Below are 9,638 nucleotides of genomic sequence, written 5' to 3'. Positions count from 1 at the left end.
ATTATGGATCAGGGTAGTCAAGGGATTCCTGGGAGGCAGAGAAGAGAGAAACTGAATGATCAGCCCTCGAGATCTTTGTAGGCGTGTGTGCTAAGTCGCTCGGTCGTGTGACTCTGTGACCCTAGGGACTGTAGCCCGCCACTCTGGATAAATGCTTCTGTGACCACAACAAGGGCAGAACTGCCAGAAGATATGCTACTGTTTCAGAGAAAATAGCACACAACCATCTCCTCCAGCAAGAACCAGGGAACCAGGGAATTGTGGCTGCATTCAGAGAGAGGAACTTGAGGCCAGGAACAAGAGGAAGGAAGTGTCTCTTTGTACGACCTTCGGGAACAGTGACCCAGAGTTACCTTAAAACATTTCTAAGAGCTTCCCTGGTGGGTCAGTGGTAAAGAATCCGCCTGCCAAGGCAGGAGACACGGGTTCGATCCCTGGTCAGGGAAGAATCCCACAAGCTCCAGGGCAACTAAGCCCATGAGCCGCAACTATTGAGCCTGTGCTCTCGAGAGTCCGGGAACCACAGCCACTGATGCCCAGGAGGACCTAGGGCCCGCGGGCTGCAGCAAGAGAAGCCACCACGAGGATAAGCCCACGCACCACAGGGACAGAGCAGCCCCCGCTTCGCGAGACTAGAGAACAGCCCACGCAGCGATGAAAACCCAGCAGGGCCAAAAGAAATAAATAACATATCTAAGAGGAAGGAGGGGGAGAAGAAGGCAGCTGCCCAGAAGCATCAGGAGCCAGGTGGGGCTTCACTCAAGGGGTCCTGGAGCCGCGGCGGAGGACTCCGAATCCACACAGCACAGCAAACCGCGGAGGTTTCCGGTCCTCACGTCCCTTTAACTTGCTGCGCGGTTCTCCTCTGCCGGCCTCCCCATCACACCTCCAGCTTTGCTGGACCTGCTCAGGCACCGTTCTTCTTTATCCAGGCACCAAACTCAATCCTACTCCCCCCTTTAAAGCCACTGGGTGAAACGCCCTTCCTCAATGATCTACCAACAAAACTGTGTGTGGTGGGAATCACTCCATCACCCTATAGTGCAAGGGTCCCACAAATCTACACACCGCTGTATCTAAAATGGGTAAGCAACAAGGTCCCGCTGTACAGCCCAGGGGACTCTGCTCAATGTTATGTGGCAGCCTGGATGGGAGGGGAGTTTGGGCGAGAATTCAGTTCAGTTCAGTTCAGTTCAGCCGTTCAGTCATGTCCGATTCTTTGCAACCCCATGGACTGCAGCACACCGGGCCTCCCTGTCCATCACCAACTCCTGGAGTTTACTCAAACTCATGTCCATCGAGTCGGTGATGCCATCCAACCATCTCATCCTCTGTTGTCCCCTTCTCCTCCCGCCTTCAATCATTCCCAGCATCAGGGTCTTTTCCAATGAGTCAGTTCTTTGCATCAGGTGGCCAAAGTATTGGAGTTTCAGCATCGGTCCTTCCAATGAATATTCAGGACTGATTTCCTTGAGGATGACTGGTTGGATCTCCTTGCCGTCCAAGGGACTCTCAGAGTCCATGGATATGTGTACGTGGATGGGCTGAGTTCCTTCGCTGCTCAGCTGAAGGGATTGCTGCACTGTTAATCGGCTAAACCCCAATACAAAAGAAAAGGTTTAAAAGCCAGGAGCCGGGCCCCCAGGTCCTCACCCCCAGGTGTCCACGGCCTCCTTCACCCGATTTAGCCCAGGTGTATCACAGTCGAGATGCAGATGGCGAGGGGCAACAGGGGTCCCTGCTACTGAGGACCCACCGCACCGCGCCAGGGAGCCAGGCCACGCCCACTTCCTGCCCTCAAAGCCCAGTCCCGCCCCCTCACTCTCCAGTGCCTCCTTATATTTCAAAATTCATGTCTGCATTCTAAAGCAGAAAACGGCTGGACACTGGCCACTTCTCCACCCGAGGCAAGGATCTGGGAACTCAGAACACGACGGCCTGAGCGTTGTTCCCGTGAGGAGGGCAGGGGAAAACTCCACACAGGAATCCTCAGCCTGCAAGTCTGCCGCATCCTCCTCTCAACAAATCTCTCAGCTTTTTAAAAAAAAAATGACCTTGATATAATATTTCATTTGGTCTGGCTTCTCTGAAGCAAACCATGAAGGAAAAGTGGGTTACAAAAGAAGCTAAAAAAACTACCTAATGCTTCACGAATTTGCCTGTCATCCTTGAGCAGGGGCCATGCTAATCTTCCCTGTCTTGTTCCAATTTTAGTATGTTTGCGTTGCTGAAGTAAGCACAATGTTTGTGCTTTTTAAGGGAAAATAGCTCCCATGTGTACATGGGAATATTTCCAAAGGGAAGCAAGGGCACTTCTTAGCCAGCATAATGGAGAACCAGTTTCATGTCACAGGAGAGTAACTTTTCAGTAAAATAGCCCCTCACAGGAGAGGTAAGCTTCCCCAGAAAGACGCCAAAGCATCTTAACACGATCTGTTCTCAAGAGTTAACTATCTGACTATGGTCTAACAGGCTGGGGTTTTATCAGAGCCTACCTGACCCGGGGGAAGAGAAAAACCCAACTCCAAACCCCTCTAGCCTTCCACAAGGAAAAGGACGAAGGAAGGAATGTCTTTGGTGGGAGCATGAACCCCGGGGGTTCTGATTCAGCAGGTCTAGGGGGTGGAATTCAGGCATATGTTTTTAAAGCTGCTGGGTATATCTCCTGTGTAGACAGGATGAAAGAAAGCTCATCACATACAAACCTGGGCTTTACATCCCCCCAGGGACGTGAGATGGTTTCCCAGCCCTAATCTCCATCTCTCCATTGTGGGTCCTCAGGTAAACCGCTCTGTGTGTGCTCAGAGTCTTCATGCTCCACAGACTCCAGACCAACACACAGCAATGCCAGGGGCCCCCTTCTTGGGTTGGGAGCCTTCCTCCGCCTGAGTCTCCCTTGGTATCCTGGATGTTGGAGGTGGGGCTCCCAGTCACCCTTTATTGGGCATTAGAGAGGGGCATGGCTGGCACTACCAGTAACAGCTGAGGCCCTTTGCCCCGGTAACCAGAGGCAATGCGGGAGAACAAGGCCACAGCAGGCCCTGGGGAAGCTGCAGATTAGGGGTCTAGGGTTTTCGTGGCCTCGCTGTAAGCCCTTCTGCCCAGAAGGCAGGGTCTGAATGCACATCCTTCATCCACGGAGGGAGACAAGCCCCTCATCTCTCTACCCTTCCATCACCCGTCTCACTGGCTGGGAGTTCAAGGACACTTTCCTGACCCCGAGACAATGGGCAGGTGACTCCCGGAGCCCTGAAGCCCTAGCAAGGGCTCCAGGTGAGTCAGGTCAGCTAAGAACAGAGATATCACTCACGGTGGCCCTGTCACTCCTATCACAAATGGACAGGCCCGGTCCTGTAGTTAGGTGCCCCTCTGGCCTCCTTCATGGGCATCTTCTGCATCAGTGATTTCTAACTTTCGTGCTGGGGAAAACATCTTTTCCTTGAAATCTGGTGGCAGGGTGGGGGTTCAGATGACTGACTCATGAGCCCCACCTGTTCTCAGCGTGCTGGGCACCTGAAGGTCTCAGGAACCCCGTTACCATGCTCCCTGTGAGCAAAAGGAGGACCTCGAAGGCTGGGTCTCTGAGCTGAGATTCCCATGGGCCTTCCTTTGGGGTGACAGCTTCACTCTCAGAAGATCCCCACGGTTTCTGATCACCTGCTGTTTCCATCATAAGGAGACCGCCTGTCCCTACATGTGTCCCTGTCTGGCCCATGTCCCAGGGTCATGGGGCCGCCTCCGGCCGGAGCACCCAGGCATGGCCAGTCGCAGGGGGACTGTCCGTCTTCTCCACAGACACTGCTGTGTTTTAGTAACTCAGAAGCCAAAGGGGAAGCCCTACAATTGCATCTTCTGAGAAGTGTCGAGAAATTACTCCCCAGTGACCTTTAAAAGGCCCCTTGCCGCTGCCCTGGAGCTACGGACAGGTCATGCCATTCAGAGATGAACTTTCAAGCTCAGTCTGCTCTCAGCTCTCTGGTGGCCCCCAAACCTGCAGAAGTGAGGGGCCTGGGCCCTCTAAGCCCTGTTCCCTCTGTCTCTCATGTCCCTCTGTCGGGCAGCTCCCAGCAAAGCTCTGCTTAGTCACTGGGATATGTCATTTCATGTCTGGGTCACCACCCTCTGATTCTCTCATTTCCCACCAGAGCATCAAGAGTTGAACACATCATTTTCATTTTTGGTCTTTTTAAAAAATATTTATTTTTGTTTATTTGGTCATGCCAGGTCTCTTAATTGTGGCATATGGGATTTAGTTCCCTGACCAGGAATGGAACCCAGCCAGGCCCCCTGCATTGGGAGCATGGAGTCTTAGCCCTGGGCCACCAGGGAAGTCCCTCTTTTTTTTTCTTCTTACACAAATGCATCCTTATGGTACCAGTTTCCAACAATACAGAAGTCTACAGAGCAAAGCTGAAAACCAACATGGTTCCCCCAACTTTCCTGCTCAGAGGCCACACCGCCCACAGCTTCCTGTACGGCTTTCCAGCCTTCTTTCTGGACAGTTACACCACAAACAGTATATGGATCCATGCACACGTGGATTTAGATTTAGATATTAAGATTTAGGTATTATTTTGTAACTTTTAAAATAAGTGTTTTTCATTGGGAAACGCTCATGTTGGTATATAAAGGTCCATCTCATTCATATACAAATATATTATATAAACACACACATACAGCACAAGCGCATACCCTACATCTTTATTTTCATGCAAAGGAGACTCGCCCCCCCCTGCCCCCCCCATCCCCTCCTCCCCCCGACAACCTTGGAAGGCAGAGTAAGTGGCTCGTGGTTTCGGATAACACCATGGAAGTTTGAGTGACATCCAAGCATGCTGCTGAAACTGATGCCTTTGAGAGCTGTAGAAATGGTGCAAAACTTTGGTTTCATAAGCTGGAGAAGGAAATGGCAGCCCACTCCAGTATGCTTCCTTGGAGAATTCCACGGACAGAGGAGCCTGGCAGGGTACGGTCCATGGGGTCGCAAAGAGTCGGACACGATTGAGGTGACTTAGTACAGCATAGCACCGTGGGGGCGGGGGGGGGGGGCAGGGGGGAAACAAAGGAGATTGTCCTATTAGACATGGTTGTGCACTTTGATTTTTAACAACTTTTACTCATTTGTTTTCATTTTTGGCCACATTGTGTGGAATGTGGGATCTTTGTTCTCCAACCAAGGATTGAACTCACACCCCATGCATTGGAAGGCAGAGTCTTGGCCACTGGAGCACCAGGGAAGTTCTTGCACCTTAATTTTTAGACCCTAGAAACCTTAGCACAGAGAGATAGACAGATATACGTTTATTATGAACAACTGCATCCTCTTCCAGCATTTGGATGGAAAATTATTAATCAGAAGTCCACTGAAGAACATTTTTCTATCTTGAACGGAACTCCATGCCTATGGAGGAATCATGAAAGGAGGGCGGCATAGAAAGAAACAGAAAGGAAGCTTCCAGAACGAGGAATGGCTAAGACGCTGGCATCTCTCGATTCATCTCCTAACACTCTGCGAATGCTGTCCAACGGTTTCTGTCAGCTCATGTCTTTATCTTCCAGTTTCAGCTTCTTTTAGTCTCACCTTAAGCACTTTGGACAAGTCATTTCAAATGACAGCTCCATATACATGTGCCCAGCGCCTGTCTCCAGGTGGAACAAGCTGCCTATTCCCACTCACGGTGCCGCGGCCCTGAGTGATTCCTTTCCTTTAGCATCTCAGCTCACGTGTAAGGAGTTTTTCTCAGAGCCAGCTGTGCATGAATAGAGCTCCCACCTCCGTGAGAGGCAGGTGGTGGACAGCTGGTAATCTGAAGCGATGAGCGTGTCGATGCATCGGTAGCTAACTGGCTCCTGATGGTTTTCGTCCAGTGCTGCCTCCCTGGCTAAACAGACCAAGGTTACCTGTAGTGTGATGTTAGCCGAAGGAAAGCTATGTTTCCCAAGGCTTGAAACTGCTTTTTAAAGCTTTTATAGCTCATTTCAGTATTTCCGACATTGCTGCTCACATTTAGTCATGCAGTCAAACATCCAGAATACTTGCTGATGAGCCTGACTTTCCTGTTACTGAGCATAACTTAAAAAAAAAAAATTACTGTTTTTCAATCCTTGCCACTGAGCTAGTTTTTCATCTTCATTTTGACATCAACCCCTCCCCACTCTGTTCTTTCACCATCTTTTCCTGGCTTCCCTTGCCTCCTCTCCAGCCTGGAGCCCACAGTCTGCTATCTCAGCCACACATCGGCTGGAGCCTGGAGTCTCCCTTGGGCTTCTCACAGCTGCCCCTGCCTTGCCCAACCACCCCCCCACCCCCACCCCCGGCCAGCCTCAAAACCAACCCCCCAACCTGGACCAGCATTCCCCTAAAGACGTGTCCCTCCTATTGGCCCTCTGTCCCCTAACCTCAGCCCTGTCTACTCTCTCACTATATTTTCCTCCTTCAATTGGTGACTTCCTGTGCAGAAAAAAAAAAGTATTCAATGCTCCATCATTAAAGATACTTTTTCTCTCCCCTGCTGTTTCCTTAAGCTATTGCCCTGTCTTCCTCACTTCCCTCTGTCCTGCCAAAGCTCTTTAAACTTATTCTATACTGCTTTTCTCCACTCCCTAATGCCCAATACTGCTTTAAATAAGTAAAAAATTAAACATAAAAATGATACTTTTATGCAGATACTTTTGTGCAAATGGTGACTGCAGCCATGAAATTAAAAGATACTTAATCTTTGGAAGAAAACAAAGACAGCATATTAAAAAGCAGAGACATTACTTTGCCAACAAAGGTCCATCTAGTCAAGGCTGTGGTGTTTCCAGTGGTGATGTATGAATGTGAGAGTTGGACTATAAAGAAAGCTGAGCACTGAAGAATTGATGCTTTTGAATTGTGGTGTTGGAGAAGACTCTTGAGAGTCCCTTGGACTGCAAAGAGACCCAAGCAGTCCATCCTAAAGGACATCAGTCTTGAATATTCGTTGGAAGGATGATGCTGGAACTCCAATACTTTGGCCACCTGATGTGAAGAGCTAACTCATTGGAAAAGACCTTGATGCTGGGAAAGATTGAAGGCGGGAGGAGAAGGGGACGACAGGGGATGAGATGGTTGGATGGCATCACCGACTCAATGGACACGAGTTTGAGTAAACTCCAGGAGTTGGTGATGTAGGGAGGCCTGGAGTGCTGCAGTCCATGGGGGTCACAAAGAGTCGTACATGACAGAGCAACTGAACTGAACTGAACTGAAACATAGAGGTGATACGTGCAGATGGGAAAGATTCAGTGAAGAAGGTATAACATGGAATAAAAAGCTCCTGCTTGGGACAGAGAAATGAAGAACCAGAGCACTGAGGAGTCTGAGGGCAGTGAAACGACTCTGAAGGATAGATACATGTCATTCTACATTTGTTCAACCCTGTAGAAGGCATAACCCAAGAATACTGGACTGGGTAGCCTATCCTCTTCTCCAGGGGATCTTCGAACCAGGGTCTCCTGCATTGCAGGAGGATTCTTTACCAGCTGGCTACCCAGGGAAGCCCATAACACCAAGAGAGAACCCTAATGTTAACTACGAGCTTTGGGGTGACAATGATGTGTCAGTGTAGGTTCATCGGTTGTAACAAACCCCGGGGGGTGGTGGTGGGGAGGTGATAATGGAGGAGGCTCTGTATGTGTGGGGGCAGCGGGTATAATGGTAAATCTGCACTTTCCTCTCAATTATTTTTGATAAACTTAAAACTGCTCTTAAAAAATCTACTGAGAAAGAGAAAACTGAAAAGATCTCATAACTAAAGTAGGATTCATAGTCACACTGGGGGCAAAGGACATAGACAATAGGCTCTTGTTTTGCTTTGTGGAAGGCAAAAGGGCTCAGTGCTGATTAACATACATGCATATTGTACACACACCCACACAAGCACGCACCCACGCCCCAAACCGCCCCACCCCTTCCCACAGGTCAGCTCTGAAGACCTTTAGGCTGAAAGCTGATCACACCCTACGTTGACCAACCCGGAGGGACCCCTTGAACAGAAGCCCGACCCCCGCCTTCAAACAGTGCGGGAGAAGCCATCAAGCCCCATCCCCCGCCCCTCCCTGCTGCCTGCGGGGTGAGCCCTGGGTGCCCAGGCCTGCTTACCAGATCTCCATCGCAGCACAGCAAATTGCCCCAAATGTATCTGCCTGTGACCACAGACATTTATCATTCCCACGCAGCGTGTGAGGGTGTGGAGTCCATGGACAGTTGGCTGCCCGGGCCTTCACGAGGCTGCAGTCAAGGTGCAGTCTCTGAAGCACGGCTGCCAGATGCGCCCCCCAGACGGCTCACTCCACGGCTGTGGACTGGACCACCAGGTCTGTGCCCCCCGGACTTGTACGTGGAATGGCCTGAGGGGGACTCACGGCGTGGCTGTAGGCACAGTGACGGATCCAGGAGAGAGCAAGGCAGAACCGCAGTGCCCTGGAGTTCCTAAGTCTGAAGTCATGCCCATCATCCCCACTCTAGCCTGTTCATAGAGGTCAGCCCCCCGCAGCATGAGACCGAACTGCACTCCAGGAGGCCCGTGTCGCCAGGGCCAGCTTAGACACCCCCTCCCGCAGCTTTACCAGCGCACTTCTGCCCGGGGCCTTGAGTGCCACCAGTCCTTCCCGGTTCTTGGCCAGCATCCTATGTTTCTGTCCGGTCGGCCTCAAACGGCCACCTGAATAGTGATCACTGTGACTTCAGATAATTTTATATTGTTTGAAACTCTTATAGGCAGAATGTGTCTTATAATTGCAAACATTTTCAAAGTAAAATACTACCAATTTGATCAAGTTACCCTACCCTCATCTGACTGCTGGTCATGTCCCTAAAGATGACTGTAGAAATTAATTGATTGATTGATTAATAGGGTCCTGAGTTGCTTTTCAAAAAAATAATATATATTGCTTTTATACTGTATTGTGTGTATGTATGTGTGTGTGTGTGTTAGTCACTTCATCATGTCTGACTCTTTGTGACCCCATGGACTATAGCCCACCAGGCTCCTCTGTCCATGGGATTCTCCAGGCAAGAATACTGGAGGGTTGCCATTTCCTTCTCCAGTGTGTATGTATACAGATACATATTATGCATTACATATATGATATATTTTATATACATACATATGCATATATATATACTTTAAAATTTTATGCAAATAGAATCACATGCTGTTCTGACCTTAGTTTTTGAAAAAGTTCATTAATATATCCAGGTACAAGTTTCTGGGAACAGTGGCTGTGTTCTTGGTAAGAGGATCTTAGCAGCTGGGACTTCAGGATGAAGAAGCAACTTTCCTTTTATTGTATACTAACGCCATTCTGTATTATTAGAATTTTGCCATATGTCCTCATATTGCCTATTTGAATCACTTAAAATTATATATCTTAAAGATCTTTTTTTAGGAATACATATATAACTTGCTATTTTTAAGGCTTTCAAGTCATTTATATAGATTATCATGATTTGTGTAATTACTTCCTTATTTATGAGTGTTTGGGTCATTTTCAGGGTCTTCCGGTGGCTCAGTAGTAAAGAACCCACCTGCAATGCAGGAGACGCAGGTTCGATCCCTGGGTTGGGAAGATCCCCCAGAGGAGGAAATGCAGCCCACTCCAGTATTCTTGCC

General features: G+C 49.3%; 1 non-coding gene across 1 annotated transcript; it reads right to left on the bottom strand.

Annotated features, from left to right (window-relative positions):
• Positions 1-2,131: 2,131 nt before the first annotated feature.
• Positions 2,132-2,242, bottom strand: LOC138086758 (U6 spliceosomal RNA). Its single transcript, XR_011145453.1, has one exon. It is a non-coding gene; the product is annotated as a U6 spliceosomal RNA (small nuclear RNA).
• Between the last annotated feature and the right edge of the window lie 7,396 nt (positions 2,243-9,638).

This window comes from Capricornis sumatraensis, chromosome 9, assembly GCF_032405125.1.
Source record: "Capricornis sumatraensis isolate serow.1 chromosome 9, serow.2, whole genome shotgun sequence".
NCBI classification, from domain to species: domain Eukaryota; kingdom Metazoa; phylum Chordata; class Mammalia; order Artiodactyla; family Bovidae; genus Capricornis; species Capricornis sumatraensis.
Note: the sequence above shows the minus strand (reverse complement) of the source record. Positions and strands in the feature narration are given on the sequence as shown.